We start from the raw sequence: 21,655 nt of genomic DNA on the forward strand, positions 1-21,655 counted from the left end.
TCTCATCAGGGCTGACCTCAGTCTATGGAGTTGAGACCTTTGTTTCTGACATAATTTGGGACTTTTTGGGGTGGATTTACCCTGGCTGGATGCCAGGTGCTCACAAAGCTGCTGTACAACTCCCCTCCTTGGCTGGAGAGGGGAGAGAAAATATGGTGAAAGGCTCATGGGTTGAGATAGAAGTGATGGACAACTACCCTCATGGGCAAAACAGACCTGACTTGGGGGAAGTAATTAATTAATTATCAATCAAATTAGAGAAAGATAATGAGAAATAAAAACTGAATCTTTCACCTTTACCCCTCCCTTCTTCTAGGCTCAACTTCACTCCTGTGTTTTCTACCTCCTCCTCCTCAGTGGCACAGGAGAAGATGGAATAGGGGTTGTGTTCCATTCATGGCATGTTGCCATGAATGGCATTCTGCTGCTCCTTCCTCCTCAGGGAGGACTCCTCCCCACACTCTTCTGCTCTTCCAGTGCAGGCTCCTCTGTCCATGGATCGACAGATCCTGCTGGGAGCCTGTTCCAGAGTGGGCTTCCCACAACTTCCCTTATTCTTTTGGGCATCTTCTCGCTCTGAGCTGAGGTTCCACCATGGGCTGCAGGTGGCTTTGCTTCACTGTGGTCCTCCATGGGCTGCAGGGACACGGCTCCCTCACCATGGTCTGCACCACAGGCTGCTGGCTTGTCTCAGCTCCTGTGCCTGCAGTACCTCCTACCCCTCCTTCTTCACCAACCTCGGTATCTGCAGGATGCTTCTCTCACATCTTCTCATTCCTCACTCTGGCTGAAATTGCACAGTTTCCCCCCCTTCTTTAATGCACCACTGCACAGGTGCTGCACCATCACTGCTGAGCTTGGCCTTGGCCAGTGGTGGGTCTGACCTGGAGCCAGCTGGCATTGGCTCTGTCAGACACAGGGGAAGCTTCTGGCGGCTTCTCAGAGGAACCTCCCCTGTAGCTCCTCTGCTACCAAAACCTTGCCACAGAAACCCAAAACAGGCCTTAAAAAACATCAGTAGCATTAAGCCTAATTGGGAACAGGATTATAAACTGGTTGGAGAAGAGATTCAGTGTGTGTGTAAAGATACCCTAATTGATATTCTTCATGCCTACTTTAGGAAGGATTAAATAGTTACCTGTTTGAAAATCAGTGGTGAGTTGATACATTTGTTTTCTGTGCTTGTATAAGACAACACTGGAGTTCCTGTTGCTTTATCACTATTCTAAGCAAGCATAATTCACACAGTGTACTTGAGAGATCTAGAAAGTTTAAGAATTTTATGTAATCCATCTAGTGTACTGGTATATTTGTGAAGCAGGAGTATTTTTGGCCATCTGTGCATTTCTATCAATGTGCATTTTGTTTGTAGAGCAGTGGGCCAAAAAGAAAGGAATCTCAGAAAATTGATATCCAGAAGTGTCTATTAATTTCCATAATTTTGGGTGTATAAACCACTCTGCAATTCTGGGGGCATTTATTAGCTGTTTGAAACAATTTGATATATAAATTTACATTTTGTAAAATAAAACCCATGCTTTGCTTAGTATGACATCTCTTAGCGCTCAGAAAACTTCCTGCGCTTGTCTACCTGGTTTGGTTTCTAAATGTTTGGTTTCTAAATCTTCCTTCCTGCGAGCTTGTCTACCTGGTTTGGTTTCTAAATGTTAATATCCAGTGCCTTGGTACCCTTTTAGAAATAACAGGCAAGACTTCAAGGTGATAGGCAGTTACAGTCCCTTTTAGCTGACAAATGAGTGCATTTCTCCCTGTCCTGTCCACAGAAGATGCTTTTGCCCATCAGGTTCAGATCTAGTGCTGCAGCTACATTCAGGTGGGCGAGAAGGGTGGTACAAGGATTTGCTTCCCATTTTCTTTGCAGAGACAATGTAAAGCACTGATAGGACTGGTCAAAACCTATTCAGTCAGACATTTTCTGTCCTGCAGGTCTCTCATGCAGCCTGCTCTTATCCCTCTGCCTGTCCCATCCCGATTCCATCCTACTTTCTTGCAGGGTTCATTTCCTTGATTAAAAAAACAAGTGCTGTGTCTTTTAATCTTTAAATCCCTTTTCTGTTCTTGTTTCATGGATGAGCTTAGCACTGTTTTCTACAGCTGCAGTGAGCCGTGTTGCAGCCTCCCCCTTTGGTCACTTGGCCGCTCACTTTCTGCGTTCAAAAGAGTCACCTCCAATCTTCTCTTGCAGAAACCGTGCCATGATTGCTGCAGTCAAAGGCTGCCTGAGTTCTTGTTAGCACAATGCATCACAGTTTTAAATTGTGCCCATATATTTGAGGTACAGATGTTTTTGTCTGCAGCTCAAGAGTCTCTAAAGGGTAGTGAAGCAGCTTTCCAAGCAAAGCCAGCAACAAAACTTGACTGGATGATCCTGCTAGATAAAGCAATTGGTCTGTCTGCCAAGTCCCACACAAGTTTGAAGGCAGAGGGTATTTCCTGCTTAGTCTCCTAGTGAAAATATGAATTTTATAATGAGGTTGCTTTTTTTGTCACATGTTTGCCAAGATAACATAACTGTTTGACATTTATGTGAAGTATTTAATTAACAAATGTTTTTAGTTGAAAACATTTTAAAATTGCATAGGTATGTTGCAGGTGAAAGCTCTGGTGAGTGAAATGCATTATCAGTTTGCTCTGCAAAGCTATTTCTGAAATTCTAAATTTTAAATGTGTTTTAAGGATGAATCAAGAAGCAAGTTCCTTTTTGCTTGCCTGCTCCTTCCTCCGCATTCTTCTGCACCTGGACTCTTCTCATCATCTTCTTCCTCACTGCCATTTCTTTTTTAGCCCCATTGTTTGAGGGTGGTTTGTTTTTTCTCTCAAGTTGTGCTGTAAGTGCTTTGTGGTGTACCCTCTTCTGTTTCTCCATAGCTTCCTACGTGTTCTCCATACACTCCTCTCCTTCCTCTGCTGGGGTATTCTGGTGGCAGCTCCCACTCATCACAGCTGCTCCCATTTTCCCCATGTGCTGTGGGGAAGAGCTGGAAGATAGAAGTTTCAGGACTACCCATGGAGCTTGCAAATTTTGGTCTCATACATATGATGGATGAGGTTTGAGTTCAAGATCAGAGGCAGGGGCCTCTTGTGCTTGTGGTGAAAGACCAAGGGTTGTTGCATGCAGAACAGTGCATCCCACATGGCCTGGCCCCTGGAGTCAACTCTCATGCCCAGCTGTCCTGGAGTCCGTGGTGGAGTCGTGGATGTCAGGATCCTTTTAATTGTGCTTTGGGGAATAATGGGCCTGGTCACTGGTGATGGAGGGCACTGCCAGCACATCTGGCACTGGCATTCTAAAAGAGCCATTGTAGGGGCACGGACGAGGGCTTGCCTTGGTTGTACTGTGTCTGTGCTGTGGTCTGGTGTGTGGAATGACCCAGTGCAACTGCTGTTCTGGCAGTGTAGAGCACAGGATGGATAGTTCTGCTTCCCAGGAGGCAGACACGTGAGTTCTAGGTTGTGTGGAAGTGTCAATCCTCGTGGAGAGAGGAGGGCCTGGAGATCTTGGAGCCCTAAGTCCAACTCGCAGTTCCTCTCTATGAGGAAATTCACTTTGTGAAGAAAGGTTTCTCTTGCACAGTTTGAGCTTTTCCCTAGCATATGGGTAGGTAGGAAGAGTTTGCCAAATGTGTTATAGTTACATAAAACATGCAACATCTGACGGATACGAAAAGGGTTATAATAAATTATTCCTTTACACTCCCTCTTCAAAAGAGCTAAACAGAATGGCAATACAATGCCCATCAGATTTTCTTTGCCATTTATGTTTTTTGTGTTAGTGTGGAAATTCTCTCAGTGAGCATGGGCTAACAATGGCTAAGTCTATTTGAGAGCTTTCTGTTAGGCACGTACTGCACTGTTTCAAGTTGCAGTGTTCATTCTGGTTTTATTTGCTATTGCTATTAATACCTGTGTATACGTGGGAGATTATTTCCCAAATCCCATCTCCATTTCCAGACCTGCATCTGCTATGACCCAGAGATATGAGAGGCTGCTTGAAGTTCTTAGATTTTTTTTTTTGTCTCCTTTCTCCCCTCTCTGTCATTCCCATGTTTCAAGCTGTACTAGTTTTCTGAAGGATAAACTGAAGTTAAAAAAAGAAATAGAGTTGTATTTAGGAGCTAGGGATTATTTTGCTTTGCTGGAAATATTTAGCCAAGTTGGTGGTTTGGAAATATTTTCATGAGAACTGCTGAGCTAAAAGTTACCGAGACAAAATTCCATAAAAACAACTGTGAACTCTAGTTTATAACAAAGTCATTGTTGGCAGCCTTCCGTTTAAAAACTTTCCATAGCTGCAAGAAAGACTTATGGATGAAAGTGATCTGAATTTTTTTTGGCAATTAAAAAAGTTAACATTTGGATTTGAACCCCACTGTGACTAGTTCATTTCCGTTCATTTTTTACTCTGGATCCTTAATAAGAGCGACACCAAGGAGCAGAGGATGGGAAGAGACCCTTTTTTTTTTTATTTAAAATTGGTTCCACAGGATGGAAATTTGGCAACAGACACGGAAACTAAGCAAATCTATTTAGAGAGCTCTCTGCCTCTCTGTATAATGAAACCAACAAAAAAAATCAAATAGAGATTTTAGTGATGAAGCCACACTTTGTTGAAATTTTCCATTGTGCTCTTTTCTTGGTCTTTTTAGCTTGATGACAACATAGTTATTTGGTGTGAGGTGTAATGTAAATTGAGGGTGCCAGCACCCATCTTGTGTCTTGTGCTCTTCAGAGCTTCTGGCCACTCTTCACACTAATGAGCCAGGTACAAAGAGTTTGGAATTGGTAATATCAAAGAGGCTGAGGGTGCCACAAATAGTGCTGGGATAAATGTTAGGAGAGAACTTTGATGACAGGAGTCACTGCAGGTTTCAGACAATAATTTAAGGGTTGGGCTGTGGCTGCTGTTAATGCAGGAACACATGGGAGCAAGTGGAATCAGTTTCCCATGGCTAACTCCCACAAATCATAGTTGTATCTTTTCAGAATTGAAGTGCCCTTTGTGGTAGGCTGGTAGGAAACAGCCAGGTTAGGAGGCTGGAAAGACATTATTCCCTGCACCATTAACTTAATGGTCAGCAAAAATGGGCCACGAGGGGGATGAATATTAATAAATTAATCTAGTAAAGAATAGTATCAATTTGCTTAAGATCAAGGAGAAAACTTGGGGGAAGCTGCAATTTGCTGACTCAAAAAATTTTCTGTTGCTATGCAGTTGCTGGCACTCCCACACAGCTGGCAGACAGCAGAAAAATATTTAATTTTTTAAAAAAAATATTTGCTTTCTTTTTGATCCTCAGGTTAAAAATTGTTAGAAGATTTAATAAAGTCTTGTCTTTGTGGAGAGAAAGAGGAGAAACTGCTGTTGTTTTGCTTATGCCACTTCTTACTTATGGCCATATATAAAGCAAAGAGGTGTTACTTTATATTCCCTGGATATTTGGGTTCAAAATATGCAAACACTTAGGGATTTTTTTTTTAATCAAAAGGCAGAAAATGACATTACTTTGTTTCCCTTACATCTTGTTTGCAAAGATGTAGAATTTGTAAATAACAAGGATACTATCTATTTCATAATGCAGTATTTACAGATGCGTTACCAAGATGAATACAAGCTCTCTAGGAAGAATCAGTAGAAGATGGGAGGAATAAGGTAGGAATAAATTAAGTGGATCTCAGTCACTTGTCACCACACAGTGGTTCTCAGAGTAGTTGGACTGGGCATTTGACCTTGTTGATGAAGTGAGAGAGTGTGCTGATGATTGTAACCTGCTCGTAGTAGTAAGGTTGAAGTGGACCATGAAAAGAACTGGAGGACTGACTGACATGGCTAGGTGGCTGAGTAGTGGAAAGACAGGTAAAATTCAGTGTGGATAGGGAGAAAATAATGGTGAGTTTTGAGCTGTTGCCATGTGTGAGTCAGTTACCAAGTTGTGATAAACAGCAGTGTAAAACCAGAGCTCACTACTCTACACTGATCAGAAAAGCAAATCAAATACTAGGAAATATTTATAAAGGAATGGAGCATTAAAGAGGTGGTATCCTTTTTGCCACTTTGTATGTTCATGGCTCACCAGCATCTTGCATCATGTGCAGTTCAGGCCCCTCAGCTCAGAAACAATATAACAGGATGAGAAAATTTTGGAAAAAGCAGCATTTTTGAGAGATATAGAATGGCTTATGTCCATAGGAAACAGGGATTTTTTTTATCTTGAGAAGAAGATGCATTGGAAGATATTCTTGAGATCTTCGATGTTGTGAGTGGTGAGGAGAGGGTACACAGGTTTAATTGTTCACTGTCTCTGCCAACACAACTCTTAAAGGGGGCATCAAATAAATCATAAGCAAACAGAAGCGGGTCTTCTAAAAACACTGTGCCAAAGAATATTGCATTTATTGAAGTTTTCCATTTTCTGACTGTAAAGGTTTGAAAAATAGTAATTTTCCCCCCTGTAATTGTATGTGTGATGTAATGGATAGGTGCACTGTGAAATATTAGTGTCTTCTATGTTCTTTTGCATTTTTGTGTATCCCTGTATTTCCCAGAGTACCTAAGTATCACCAGTCTGTAAGGAAAAATGAGATACAGTCATTTGGCACAATTCAACAGACTTCCTAGATGTCTAAAATTATTGAAACCCTTTTTTTATGTATGGGGAAGTGGTTTTGGGTTTTCTTATCCAAGTGTCTGAGCTTTCTCAATTACTTAATAGGATATAGTACCTTGGGTTTTAAAAAGGAGTCTAGATTTAGTTTGTAATAAATGTCTCCTGCATTCCCTTTGGCCTTAGAAAATAACACACTCAACATGTTTGAGAACTTCAGTTGTGCACATAGGAGAAATACTCTAAATTATAGAGGTGTAGGTTAGTTGGCAGTCCTGGATTCTCACTAAGGCATCGTGCCTCTTTAGGCACATGTGTTATCAGTAAAGAAGGCAAAATTGTCCTTCATACCTGAAATATGGTAGGTTCTTTCCCGTAGCCAGCTTCTGAAATGATCCTTCTTTAAAGTTTGGTGTAACACTGCAGTTGTTCTTGCCAAGAAACCAGAGGAATCATGACAATACCAAGAGCTTTTATCTGCACCTTCCTGGGTCAGGTAAGTTCAGTTTCCTTCTTCCCAGAGTCACTCAGCTCATAGCAGCAAACATTGTATTCACGTACTAAGTGCATGCACTCATACATCTTTTGTGCAAGTCCCACATGCTTTATGCCATCACCCCTCTCCTCCCAGTGCCTGCACTGGATCCTGAACCTTCACTTGAGATGTTCACAGTCATCCTTGGCAGGGAACCATGGGCTGGCCTCTGCTGCTTGGGCTGTCACGTCCTTGCTCCTTGTGCTATATCTGCTCTGGGGATTTCCATTTCCAGGACCAGCTGGAGAGCTTGGGTGTGCATGTACGAGCCTCCCCTGCTCACTGAACCCTGACAAGGGATGGGTGGTTTTACCCATCAGTTCTCCTCACAGCACTAGGAGGCCTTAATTAGTTTCTACTGTGATGGATGCTTTCTCTTTTGGGAAAACTGTGGTGTTAGTTGTCTGTGAAAAGGGCCAGTTCCCCTTTTGGTTGTGCAGTGGCTAGTGTGATACTTGTGTGTGATGGACTGGTGTGTAACACTTTGCTTCTGTGATGAGAGACAGATCTGAGGATGGTCTTGAACACAGTTGCAGAGAAAGCACAGATATCAAAGTTTAATGGGAACCCAGGTTTCCTGATGGTAACTTGTTGTGCTAACAGCAGATTCATTTGTTTCCTAATTAATCAGAAGGAGTGTTCTTTTTATTTCAGCCATCTGGTGGAGAGCATGTTGTTTAGCTTCTTGCTACTGCAAATTGGAGCTACACAGGAAAAAGGATGTTTCAACTTCTGTTTTTGGCTTGTTTTTCAAGGTTGAGTCAGTATAGTGCACGTTAAAACATACTGTAATCAGTTGCAAAGTTCATCTCTCAAGGACTGCAAAAATTTAACTAAAATTGTCCTTCCTGAAAAGACAGGGTGGTGATATTGATGATTAATTGCCTTTATTACTTGTTTTATTCCATGCAATCAATTGTTCAGACAAAAGCAAAATATCCTTAGTGAGCTGCAGGACTATTCTAGGATACCCAATTTGTTACCACTTCATAGAGAACATTCAATGTCGCTTTTACATTTCTTCTTTGGATTAATGTCAAAAGCATATTGCCTGTCAAACAATTTGTCGTTGAGTGTGCCATTAGCTTGCTAACTCCTCACAAGGATTTTAAAACATTGCATTTTTTTTCCCTCCAGAAGTCCCCTTAGCGCAGCCTTTCTTTGGAAGCTATATTGTTCTTGTGGAATATTTTCTGAGGAGCAGTCTGTCCCTATGCGATGTTTACTGTGTTTTTGCCTTGCAGCCAGCAGATTTTAGTACAAACTTGCCTGGGGGTGGCCTTGTCCTATTTTCCTCTTAGATGGTTCTGGCATTTATAGAGCTTGGGAGATCGTGCTTCTGAATTTTCCAGTCTGAAGAGCCCGAGCCAAAACAGCAGGGGAGATAGCAAACCTGTACGTTGTTTGGCTCACGGCAGCTGGGCCTGTTTTCCTTTGACCTGAAGCAATGGCAGCTTTTCTTGGGTTTTGTGTGGAGGAGGGGGAAGTGATGAAGAGGAAAGCTACGTAAGGAAAACTGCTTTATCTCTGTGATTGGAAAAAGCAAGGCTTACCTCTGCCTCAACAATCCCTCTTTTTGCACCTCTAGCAAAGGTAACTCCCAGCTGCTTTCACATGGCATGTGGAGATTGTCTTTATTTGAGTTACTTTATGAGTATTGATTATTCATAAGAAAAGAGAATGTGTATAGTTTTAATATTGCATTAACATTTTTGAAAAACAAACTCTTTATGTTGCAGTACCATAGCCCTTGCAAAATGGACTTTATGTTAGAGGACTGGCTGCTTGGCAGTTTTTAGAGACATTTCATAGCTTCCCATCAACCTGCATTTTCTCCCTTACATCGTGGTCACTGAAATAAAATAGTCTTGCCTGAGTCTCCACTGGAGAGCAAATTGTGATGAATGATTGTGGGAATATATATGAAATACTCTGCAGATGGGTGGCTCAGAGGACATAACTACTCTTTGGGTTTGGCCTTGTGCTTGAAGAGCCCTTCTTGTCTTTAAACATTGTCTCTGAAGTCATACCTACTAAATGAGGTTTCCTGTGGAAATAAATTTCAATGTTGTTGCCTTTCAGGTATTGCAGTTTCGTGTTTATCAGTAGATGTTTCAGTTAAGTTTTGCATTTATGTAACAGGAACCTTTAGGTGTGCCACAAGAGTGAATTTATTTCTAGAAGAATGGATTTGCATGTGGTTATTGGTATCCTGAACTTTTGAATTCCAGGGGACTTGAGAGTTCCTAAAAAGTGTGTGAGAACAACAGAGAGATGAGGCTTAGTACATACTTGAAGTGGAACACAAAAGAAAACAGCCTGTGTGTGCCAAGAATTTCCAAGGAACTCCTAGTGATTAAACCAAAGTAAAAAGCATCATATTTCCAAAGAGTGATAAGATTCCTGTTTGGATGTCTGCACTGGCGTGGGACTAATGGGTGATGGATCCTGAGCCTCCCCAAGCCAAAAATAAAAGGAAAGAAAAATTTTAATCTTTGTCCAGGTTTCAGTGTTTTCTCCCTTTATGTTGCTCCATAGTTTTTCCTTACAGATATGTAGGGATCTCCACAATGCTTGCTGAGAGGCTCAAGAGAAACTCTTGTTTCTGCTGTAGTTCTGGCAAGAGATGACAGTGCAGAAGCTGCATGGCTGCTCTCTCTGTGAGGAAGCTATTGACTGGCTTCATAGTGCAAATTTTTTCCAGAATAAGAATTTTCTTAATTGGCAGCTTTGATGAATTTCCCTCCTCCTCTCTTGTCCCCATTTGCAACTTTATGAGTTGGTCAGTCTTACGTGCAAATCATGTTTCATCCTGAAGGAAAGATTATTGGGACCTGTAGGGGGATGCAAGAAGCAAGGAGGACATTAGGGCAGGTGCATGTTACCATAAAGGTTTCTTGTTGGAATAAGGAGAGTTAGCAGAAAGTTGATGCTGTAGAACCAGCCTCTCCAGTCTCTCTTGGCTCAACAGCGTGAATGCCTCAGGCTGTTGGAGTGGGCCAGGAAGGAGCCGAGCCTTTCAGAAAATATGCTGGCTTCAATATCATTAGGTGTGTTATGTAGGCAATTAGTCCAGATTTGCCTAGCTGGTCTATATTTATTTTACTGTCTTCTTTCCATTCAGCAAGTCCATGTTGCAGTAGGAGGCTCTCTTTCCTTGGTCATCTAATTTGTTACCAACATCCTCACCTTGGCAAGTTTCACTCTTTGTGCATAAGGAGGCAGTTTAAATTAGATACATAAAAAAAATTCATAATCCATTCTAAGGTGATAATTTACCTCATTTTCCTTTAATAATAGCCTTTTTCAGTAGTGGTTTTCTTTGTTTAACATGAACATTTTCTGCTTTTTGATGTGTTTTTTTTCCACAAATCTCAGTGGGCTGTAGTGAATCCTTGTTTCACGTATTCCCTCTTTTTCAATGATTGTCCGAATTCTGAAGGCAAAACACAAAGGTCGGTGTTCTCTCTTGGACTTTAGTACTGCTCCTAATCTCACTTTTGTCACTAAATGTAATGATTCCTATAATTTGTCTTCTTATATTTAATATTTCTCCTTTTGCCCTTAGGAGTAGATTTCCTTTCAATGTTAATCTTACTCAGGGAGGCTGTAATCACGATTTACTAATTTCTTTCTTCTTTTAATGTTCTCAAGAATGTCTTCCTTAATATTAGGTAGCAGATCCAGTGGATTTTTTGCTGGTATTAATTGCTGTGTGAGGAAGTGCCCTTGAAAGTCAGTTATGTAAATGAGCAGCCTTGAGCTGGCTGTAAGAATGATGTTGGCTTGAGTTTTAATTTAATAATTGAGGAATTGGAACATAAAATGGTTCTTTAAATCTAAAATAGGATAGAGTCATATTCTTTATTAGACAAATTCTAATTGCATGGACTGTATCAGCAGTTTAACGTTTAGTTTCGGTCGGTGATCACTTTGCATGCAGGTGAGCGCTCTAGATGGTCATTGTTGGATGGTTACTATTAGGAAAAGTTCTTGTATTCAGTTGCCTTAGGTATTTCTAGTTGAGTATTCTGAAAGAAATTGCTGGTTTGTTGTGGCTTTAAAACAACAAACTGAGTCTTTCTTAAAATGCATTCTTATAGTATGGGGTTTTTTCCCCCCCCCCTTTATTAAGTCAGCGATTGTAAAAGTCGCTGTAAAAGTTTCTTGTATTTTTCCTGAAGATGTGTCATACTTTAATCCCTTGGCTTATTGAAAAGTCCCTGAGTTCGGGACAGTGGAGGGCACACACCTCCTGTCTATTTGAGTAAAGGTTACTATTTATTGTTGTGCACAATATATGCAAAAATCAGTGGATGTGAAGTTATTTGCAAATACAGGCTTGGCAAACCTCCTCTGGAATTCGGAAAGGGTTTTCCAGCTCGACTTAGTCATTTTTTCCCAAATGTCTTGGCATAACTGATCACTCAGGAGTGACATATGGTAGAAACATGCTCTAAGGGACAAGTCTCCCGGATGGCGCACAGCACCACACAAGATAGACAGATGGTGGCTTATTCAACCTTGGAAAAAGTTTAATCCTACATATTGGCACGTCGGCCGGGGTACTGAGAGAGAGGCACACACATGCCTGTGAAACCTGAGGCAAAGCTTTTGTGAGTTTGCTTGCTGTTACTGAAAGAACTAGAAAGACTGAGCTGATACTATACCCAATGAGTATCTGCAAAATTATGGGCTCAATGTGCTCTCCAGAAAAAATGATGTTCCTTAGAAAAGTGGAAACTCCAGAGCCAGCAGGACAATGCAAAGAATAAAATTTGGTGAACTTCTCGCAGCTGTTTCCAGACTAAAACATGCTTATTCAACAAAGCTGCTGAGTACTTAATTTATTCCCCAATAGCTGTTGATTAATTGAAGTGTCTAGTAGGCGAAGAGTATTTTGTGTTTTTCATAGTTTTAGTTCTAAGTTGCTACTGGCTTTATGAAGTGTGTTAGCACTTCACATCAAAGGAACTGTAGCCTTTCTTTTCCGTAGGTTCTAACAAAAAGTTATAAATTCCCTGATGGTAATTTTAAATTTATAGCAGAATATGCAAGCATTGCAAGGTTGTTTTTGTTTTGTTTTGTTTTTTTAAATAAGGAGAAGTCACGCCTTTTGCTCTAATATTTTCATGTTTAAGACAGTGAAGAGAGAGAAACAGAATATTTGATGTGGAAAAATAAATCTGCTTTGAATTCTTTCTGGAAACCAAGTAGTGATTGTTTGTTTGATTCATCGAATTTCTGGAGTCAGGGCCATTTTCTGGAAGGATTTTGAAAATACTGACCAATTGAAAAGATAAAGGATTGCCTGCCAAACTATTTTCCCCCCCACTTTCTTTTTCTTGTAGGTCACACTCAATATTCACAACTAGAAGCAAGACTCTCCTGACTCTCTGGACTTCAAGGATATCATTATGTTGTATTGGAGGAGTTTAAACTAGACAAGACTTCTTTCTTAAACACTTCGAGAAAGGTAAGTGTAATTCAAACAAACTTAATCTTTTTCCAGCAGAGGAATAGTTAGGTCAAATTAATCCCATTCTAGTAACATTTCAACCACAGAATCATCATCTTTTGGATACTTTGTGTAGATACATACCCATATATATATTTCTATAGCTAAACCTTCTTAGTGATTTTTAGATGTTAAAAGATTTTGATTTGTCAGCCCTTGTATATTTTGTGGAAATGTACTGGTTTCAAGCAATTCTCTAACATGAAAAAAGGTGGCAAAGGAAGAGGAAAGAGAAGGGAGATGCCTACAGTAGCCAGCCTATTGGTAATTACTTGTATGGATGGGGAAGACCCAGTTAATGTCTCTGTTCTGCCTAATGAGTAAAATTACTTGAAAATGAGATCCTGGCTAGTGAACTATAAAGTCAAATTACTCAAGCAGTACTGATTGACACATACATTTAAAATATGGTGTGGTTTGGGACACCCAGAGGGACCTGCAAAGAGAGAGACTATTCAATAACCTGTTGATTAGGATATGCCCTGAAGAAGTAAGAGATATCAAATCCTTACATTCAGCTGAGGGTGCTCTTGTGTAATACAAATATCTGCTAACTTTTGGCCTAGTATAAGCAAAGATCTGTTCTTTCTGTGGATATGAGTATTTTTTCATCACCCTGTTCTTTCTTTGGCTGTGTGTCATTGTGAGAAATGCTGACCATAGGCAGCCAAGCCAGAGGGATCACAGAAATTGTTGCAGAACTACTGTGCCCTTTTTACTTTACATTTTTCTATCTACTATAACTAATTACTATAGGACTTAGTAAATAAAAATTTTAAGAAGTCTGTTTTGTGCCCAAGTGCATCAGAAAAATGTGACAGACATCAGACAGTTTACTTTCTGTCTAGACCCTGCAAGAGTTTCTCACACATTTCACAGAAGCAGTGAGTATTTTTGTGGCCTGTCCAGCCCTGTGTGACAGAGTCCTGCCTCAGTGTCAGGAAGCATGCCCGTGGGCCTTACAAACATCATGTATTTGTGAGAGACGGAGCTACAGTCTGATGAGATGATTAAAATTCTGCAGATCCACAGCTGACACCTTTTTGACCCAGATCTGAAGTTCAGACTTGGAAATACTTCAGTCCCTTGGAATTTCAGGTCATGCTTCATAGAATTGCTGTTTTCATAATTTATAGGCTGAGCGTGATGGTATCATTGTTGAGTCGCTGAGCGAATTCGTGTGTGTGAAGCAGCCATCTGCTGTCAGGGCTGAGTCTTGTATCTCCCGGGCCAGTGACAGGGGAGGTCATTATACCGTGTCAGATGGGAATGGTTTAAGGTAACAACATGGCTGTGTCCAAAAAAGTCACTTCTGCTTACTGGTAGTAATGACATTTAGAGGACTGAGGTGGAGGATTGGGAGTTTTAATAGAGGAATGGAGACTTTGTGAAGACAGAAATGTGAAGGGTTGGCATATTTGAGAGGAACAAGGCTGGCTTTTGTAGCAGGGTTTTTGAGTTATTTATGGAACCAGATGAGGAAGAGAGAAACTGCACAGGAGAAAAGCAGACTTCAAGATCTGGAAGAGAAGCTGCATAGAGTTGTTAGGCCACTGACCTAAGAGGAGGCAGATAGAAATGCATGTGGTCTCATTTTATTTTGTCTAGACTTGCATACCTTGTATCGTTCCCAAGTGGAGAGCGATTCGGTCTTTTGGAACTCATACAAACCTTCTGCATGTTTTGCTTCATCCAGCGAATGTCCTGGAAACCCAGCATACCCTCAAGGCTAGATCCTTGTGTTAAACTTGCTGTAACATTTGGGCAGGATGTGGGTTAGCACTAATGATGGGATCCTCTGCCATCTTGCTCTGCCAGGTCCTGTTTCTTTGGAGATGCAGTAATCAATACCAAAGAAAAGTAATGCAGAAACTAAGAAAATTATTTAGCAGGAAATAACTGATTCAAACCATTGGAGACCAAAGATGATTGAGAAAAGCCAGACACAACTGGATGTGCATCAGTGGGGATTTTACCATACTGGTTCTGCAAATTTCTGCCAGGCTGTTGAGAGCTGAAGTTAAGGTTGAGCTGAAACATTAAAAATTAGGACTAAGACATCTTGCAGCACACCTCATGGAATGCATTTAGGCTTTATTAGCTGCAGCTGATTCAAAAGTGGACTCTCAACAGGTGTAGCCAAACAGGAGGAAGGAGCAATTTAAAAATCCTCATTTATGCATTAATCCAGTGGTAAGAAAATGTGAAGTTGTAATTGAGTTCTCTACTTCCCTCCTCCTTGCTGGGAGAATTTTTTTTAGATCCTTATTTGTAATTTAGTACTTAGTCTCCTTTCTTTTTCCTCCTCCTCCAAAAATCTCCTCAGACCCTGATGGTTTAAAAATGATACCATGCAGAATTGATGTAACTATGTGTAGGTTGTGATGTGCATTGGAGGGGTGATGTACCTCTCTTAAAATCTTAAAAGCAGGTAAAGCTGAAAATGGCTACATTCACTTTTATGCTGTCTATCCCCTTTGTTCTCTCTCCCTCCCCCTTCTGCTTGTGCTCACTTGCTCTCTCTTTAGTATAACACAGTTGAACAGCAGTGAAGTGTAAAATGTGCTTTTGCCAAGGTCAGTTTCTTGTGATTACTCGCCTGTGGCAACTTATGCCAGTTGCAACAGACTGAGTCTCAGCAGTCCACAAAGTCACACTGGTGCTTATGCAGAGGACACCCAGTGTAGGTTACAGTAACTGGAGTCTGGAATGGCTCACAACGCTGCTGAATTTTAGCTGCTTTATTTAACTCTTCCGATCTGGCTTGTGCTTGCTTCAGTGGTTTGGAGTGTGTGCCATGAAACACTGGGTTGTCCTGGTTCTCTGGAGACCCCTGAGGAGGATTTTGAGTAGATGAAATTCTTGTTGTTAGAGGTTGTTTCTTTTCTTATAGTGGATGGCTCAAATTTCAGAATTTCTCATAAATGAAGAGAAGATAAAGCATCATGAACGCATGCATCTTCTAAATATTACCCATATTTTTTGAGATTGGCTTGCTTTTGGGTGAAGTTGTATCAAATACTGCCCTATTGACATTGGCACAAGAGAAACTGTTTACCTATGCAGCAAGAAATACTATGGAAAATTTTAAGAGGTAGTTTTTAAGCAAGAATTTAAAAGATGAGGAGACAGTCTTAAATGTTGTGCATGCTCATAAGCATAGAATAATTTTTTGTTTAGAAGATAAAAATATTTTGACTCCTGAGACAGAGGAATGAGTGTGAGGTTCCAGAACATTCACTTTAGTAGATAAGATTTGTTGGATCTCATTTTGTTGTATACACTGGATTAGCTACCACTGTGTGGAAATAAAGTTTAAGGGACCTTTACTTTCATTCTCCTTTCTCACATATGAGCAAACACATTCAGTTATGGAAAAATGTTGTATTTAGAACAGAAAAGCGTGGACTTCCTGTATTGTTTGCTTATTTGTACTATCAGCAATATAGAGGATTTTGTTTTCCTTCTGGAAATATTTACTTTTGGAAGAAGTATTTATCTCCTGAGTTGTGTGATAGTGACTTTGGGGTTACTTGTCTGTCAGTACTGACTACTAGCGAGGCAATAAATAATCTTGATGAACAGCTAGAGCTGAACTTTAGCAACCTTGATGAAATTGAAAATTTCATAGCTTAAAATTTATTATGCATTTGATTAATTTTGAAAATACATGTTGCTGTATTACCTCTCATGTTTGCTTTGGAATTATTCCTGAGCCACAAGTAAAATAATGGCTCAGCAATTCAGTCTTGTCCTGTAAATACCCTTGCATAAAGCACACAGGAATATTATTGTTGTGCTCAGTGAAACTCCCCACAAAACAAGGTGAAGTGCTTAATCCTGTATTTTCAGTTTAGGCTTGCTTTCAGGCTTAGAAGGAGTGGTTTTCATCAAGGAATGTGTTACTTGTTGCTTTTTTGCCTTACATGGAGGACAGTTAAATTAGTGTTTTGTTTCAAGACTGACATTTGCTTTTATGGTTTTCATAATTTATATAATTCCATGGGTAATCCAGCCCCTTTCCTTTGCTTTTAATAACATTTGTATTGGCCCAGCTCTTATGGAAGGATATGCTTTGAGAGCTGTGTTCCAGACTTTGTGACTATTGATCTGTCTACTCCCCTTAAAGCTGGAAATTCCTGGTAGAAATGAGCAGTGTTTTGTGTGTGTGTGATGGGGTATAGGGGCCTGTAGTACTTGCAGTGATTAGTGTTGTCTTCTAATTGTTAGATCAGCAGTGGAAATGAGTTCCCTGTAGGAGGACATGGCTGTACTAGAAGAAGCTGGTTTTCAGTCAGCTGAAAAATGAGCAAGTGGGTGTTCTTGGGTGAGGTAATGCCCACCCAAAAAAGTGCCATTGTCTGTGCTTACCAGAACCTGCCACATTAATTTCCTTCTATCTTAAGGAACTTGTGGAAAGGAAAGAACTCTTCAGGCACCAAAGTTTTTTTGGAACATTTCCAATGACGTAGGTCCCTGCAGTGGGCTGCTGCTGCATGCTCTGAGGATTTCCTCATCAGTGCGTTCAGCACGAGCAGGCAGGTGACAATTGAGATGGAAGGAATCTTCACAAAGCCCTGAACCCATTCAAATCTCCATGCTGAGCTCCTAACTGATTTTTAAAATTTCATTAGAACTTCACTGTTTCTCACATTCTCACCTCCTGGATTCTGGGTGATAACAGAAATGCATTGCTGCACACATTGAGGGTAGATGTTGTGGGGGGAGGTTTGGACAAGTGACATTCTGAATTCCTTGAAATCTTGGCAACCTAATTTTTCTTTTAACTCATGGGTAGAGATCCGAAAGCTTGTTAAGGGATTTTTTCATACACTTCCTACTAGTTTTAAAGGGAGTTCTTCAAGTCGGTGTCCTTCTAAGTTTAAAAACTTGTACTGAACTAAGACAGATGTGCTGGAAATAAACATTTAACACATGGATAGAATCTAACTTTTATAATACTCTTGCAGCTTGTGAGTACCACCAGAGTTTTCCCTTCCTGAAGGCAATCACTAAACTCTTGTAGAAGTAGAGAAGTGCCTACCTACTCATTACTTTATTAATTTTATTAGAAACAAACTAAGGAAATGAGCAGTGAATTTGTGTTGTGCAGCAAAACATTTATTTTTGTTTTTTTAAACTCAGTATTTCTCCTTCTTTTCTTGGCAACAGTAGCAGTATCTCATATCATAGGTGTTCTGTTCACATTCCAGGGAGTATTTGAGAACTAGGAGCTGCGTAAAGAGAAGTCAATAAATTTAGACAGAGAAAACATTCTCAAATTCCTTATAAAAGATGTTTATTCCAAATAAAGGTCTGTGTTAATCTGAGGGAGCAGTAACTCTAGCAGTTATCATACATATGTCCTTGGAAGATGAAGGGGAGACCAGTTGATAAATCATGGGGGTTTCATAATTTCCCCTTTTAATGGCAAGTTTTTCTTTTAGCTTATAACAGCTTTTAATAAATGTCAGTTTTAAATTTCAGTTATGATAAGGTAGCATGATTCTTATAGTTTCTTTCATCAGATGGGCAAAGTTCAGTGATTAGAATGTAGGATTAGGAGGCAGGGTCTCTGACAGATTTTACTTATGGCTTTGACACCTGAATTGCTGCATGGACTAGGACAGTCTATAACATGACTTTAGCATCCCCAGGGGAAATACTGACTGTAATTTCCTGCCTCATGGGTGCATATGAAGATTAACCTCATGGAATGAGTAAAGTATTTATTAATAGATGATAGTTATTGATATGTCACCTCCTTGTTCATAGCAGTGACATTGCTAATATATTATTCCTGCGGGGAATGTAAATGAGCACATAAGCCAAAAGACATTAATTCAAGTAATTTTCATCATCCTATTCAAAAGCATGTGAATTCAGTCACAGCCATGTTAGTACTTACTGTTTGGATGATTTAAAAATACTTTAAAAAAATGCCATGAAATACAAAGGGAGAACTCAAGGTTGTGCTCACTTATTCTGTTTTCACATCACAGTGACTGGAGTGCCTTTGATAATCTTCCTTTAAAGGCCTGCTAGCTGACAGGACAGGGAAAGTAGCATACATTTATATCCAGTTACACTTTAGAAGTTTAGTCTTGTTGCATGTTTTCTGCTGTACAGGTATGATGTATGATTAAATTGTGAAATATCCAATAGCAGCATGACTTTAATTTTTTATTTCTCACATTTTTCATGGCTGAGGTTAAAGATAAATAAAATATTTTGCCAGTCTGTTTCCAGTGTCAGAGCTGTCGTTTGGACTGCCATGAACATGTGGGAACATGAATATTACTTTATATTTCTTTCAGTGGTCAGCTTGAAGGATGTGAGTGAACAGCAAGGTCATACAGGGTTTTGAATGAGGCTTTTTATAGATCCTTTTACTGTATTATTACCTCCTTAATGAAAAAGGCTCCCTGGTCTCTTTTTTTTTTGTTTCTCTATTGATCTAGAATTCTGTATATACTCTACTATACTTTAAATATTAAAAATATTCTTGTCATAAATGACCTTTGGGCTTAAAATGGAATTACTGCACAAAGCCTCTGTTTTGGGTGTGGGCTGAAAGAAAGACATAAGATAAATATGCAGTGCAGAGGAAAGGGAATGCCCTTGAAAACCCAATTTGCTACAAAAGCTGATGCCCAGAGGTTATTTTGACATAGTGCTTAGTATCTGATCTGTTGCCTGAAAGTAGTGGTGGTGCTCCTTCTTCCTTTTGGTTCCTCTGCCATCATCTCATTGGACTCATCTCCTTATTTAGTGTTGTAGTCCAGTTTGCCTAAATACTACATTTGAAAAAAAAGAAGGCAAATTTGGTGAATCTCATCTGCTTTGATAAACTTGATGCTGGCAATGACCAAGTGGGGCCATAATTGGTGTTCTGTTGTGGTTTCAGTCAGCAAGGCCCCATTCCCTCTGCCCCAGTGGTGGACACAGAGCTCGTGCCCTGCAGCTGTGTAGGAGACAGCTCAGGAATGTGGCCCAGCACTCTCAGTGTCCTCTGCAAAATTTCACTGCCTGCTGAAGGTTACTGTCGTGGCTTCAAACCCTTGTGGTGAACACACATAACAGAAATATTCAGAATGAAAAGACACACTGAATTTAATGGTATGTTTTTGTAATGGGAGTTTGAGTTTCTGTCTGATGTTATTGATGGAGCTTTTTCTCTCTCAAGAATTAAACCCAAAGCAATGACTTATGAATCATACTTTGTGTCCCACTTACGACTAGCTTTGACTCATCAGTGATTTTCCTTCTGGCATGATTTGGGGAGAATGCCATTTATTTTTTCATAGGAAGTTTTAATAATTATTGACTGTGGGATAAAGATAGAGATGAAGGCAGTTCAGATAAATACCTGATTTTATTTAGGTCTGTGTTTCTAAAGAGTCAAATTATACAATAAAGTATTGTATGATTTCTCAAGAGAGATGGGGACATGTTTTTCTGATCCTTCAGTGATAATATCAAAGAAGGGAAGTAACAAGTGAGGACTAAGAGCTCATTATTATGCTCATAATTTATTTGGCCCAATATTTTTCAGCTGTATTAGAAATGGAAAAAAAAAAAAAAAAGAAAGGAGTAATCTCATGTCTGGAAAGTATCTCCTACAAATAAAGCCCAGAACACAGAGCTTCTGATTTCTAGATTTTCTTTAAGCTACTGATGATCTCATGATAATATGCATTTGTACACAAATTACACTGGTCATGTAACTTCTGCCATTCTTAATAGTACTTATTTTATTGGATAATGTCATTTTAAGTGTTACATTCATCTTGTAATGTAACCAGGCACACAGTACTTTTAATGCTTGTTTTGTGGGAACTTGAAAAGCAAAACTCAAGTTCTGTAGTGCTTTCTAAGTTTAAAAATTTATAATCATCTAGAATTAACATGTAGAAACACTATAAGAATATTCTCTCTTATTAAGAGCAACTGTATAGTTTTTTCTATATTAAACTGTTTATACTTGCTTTTTCCCTATAACCAGTATCTAAATACTCTTAATGTCTTTTGTAGAAGCTGTAAAAGCTTTCAGTTAGGATTCTCAAAGCCTTTTGGTTTCATTTGCATGCATTTGTAAGCCTCAGTGGCTGAATTCTTACATACAAACAGTAAATTGTTTAATCTGTTCGGTATTCTCTAATCTCTCCTCCTCACTATACATTAATTGTCAGAACTTGACTCGGGGGATTTGTTTCATGTAGGAAACCAAAATTATCAGGAAGATGCAGTTATACAAGGAATTCCCTTAAGAAATTACTAAGTATGTACTTTTCTGCTGTATATGAAGACTCAAAATCCCTATATTTGCTGCATGCCCAATCAGTAGGTGCTTTATCCATTAACTGAGGTGGAATTCTGAACTGAAATATCTTTAATTGATGATTTAAAAGTTGTTGGAGCAACTAGAGAAGACAGAAATGTGACAAATGTGTAGGATATCCACATGCACAGGCTGTGTATATATATATCATAGATAAGATGCACAGATTCTATCTGCAGGTATGTGAGAATCCAGACTCTTCTCCTGCATCCTGTTGGCACATGGTCATTGATCTATGGGGAATGAAATCCATGTGGCTAAATCAGACTTCTTAAATTATTGGCATTAGTTTGAGCCAAATATGTCTTTTGCATTACACAATGAATGGGAAAACTTTGGTGCCAAGGAAAGAACAGAACTGACTGGTAAATGTGACAGTAATATTTATTATGGGGCTTTTCACTTTAATCTTATCTGACATGACCAGCTCTTAATTGGAGGTAACTTTTTCCTCCTTTCAAACTGACCAAGCAGCCACCCTTAATACAAAAAGTAAAGAAAAACTTGCTCTCAAATTCCCCATTTCTTTTCTCTGCTGGAGGCATCCAGTTTTGTTGATAATGATCTAATCTGTTGCATAACCAGAGAATACTGAGCCTGCTGCCATAGCCTGCTTCTTTCTTGGCACTGTTGGAAGG

The 21,655-nt window shown here is 39.7% G+C and overlaps 1 protein-coding gene across 3 annotated transcripts in view; it reads left to right on the plus strand.

Annotated features, from left to right (window-relative positions):
- Positions 1–21,655, plus strand: part of LDLRAD4 (low density lipoprotein receptor class A domain containing 4) — a 280,598-nt gene that overhangs the window by 30,789 nt on the left and 228,154 nt on the right. For 2 of the 3 annotated variants that reach the window (XM_054285069.1, XM_054285071.1), the window contains exon 2: positions 12,510–12,634. The exons of the other annotated variant lie outside the window; for it this stretch is intronic. The gene's annotated coding sequence lies outside the window, so the exon portion shown is untranslated. The remainder of the gene's footprint in view (positions 1–12,509; positions 12,635–21,655) is intronic. 3 annotated transcript variants of the gene reach the window in all.

The sequence above is a fragment of the Melozone crissalis genome, unplaced genomic scaffold, assembly GCF_028551555.1.
Source record: "Melozone crissalis strain CALT ecotype California unplaced genomic scaffold, PUWL_Pcris_2 ptg000042l_1, whole genome shotgun sequence".
NCBI classification, from domain to species: Eukaryota; Metazoa; Chordata; class Aves; order Passeriformes; family Passerellidae; genus Melozone; species Melozone crissalis.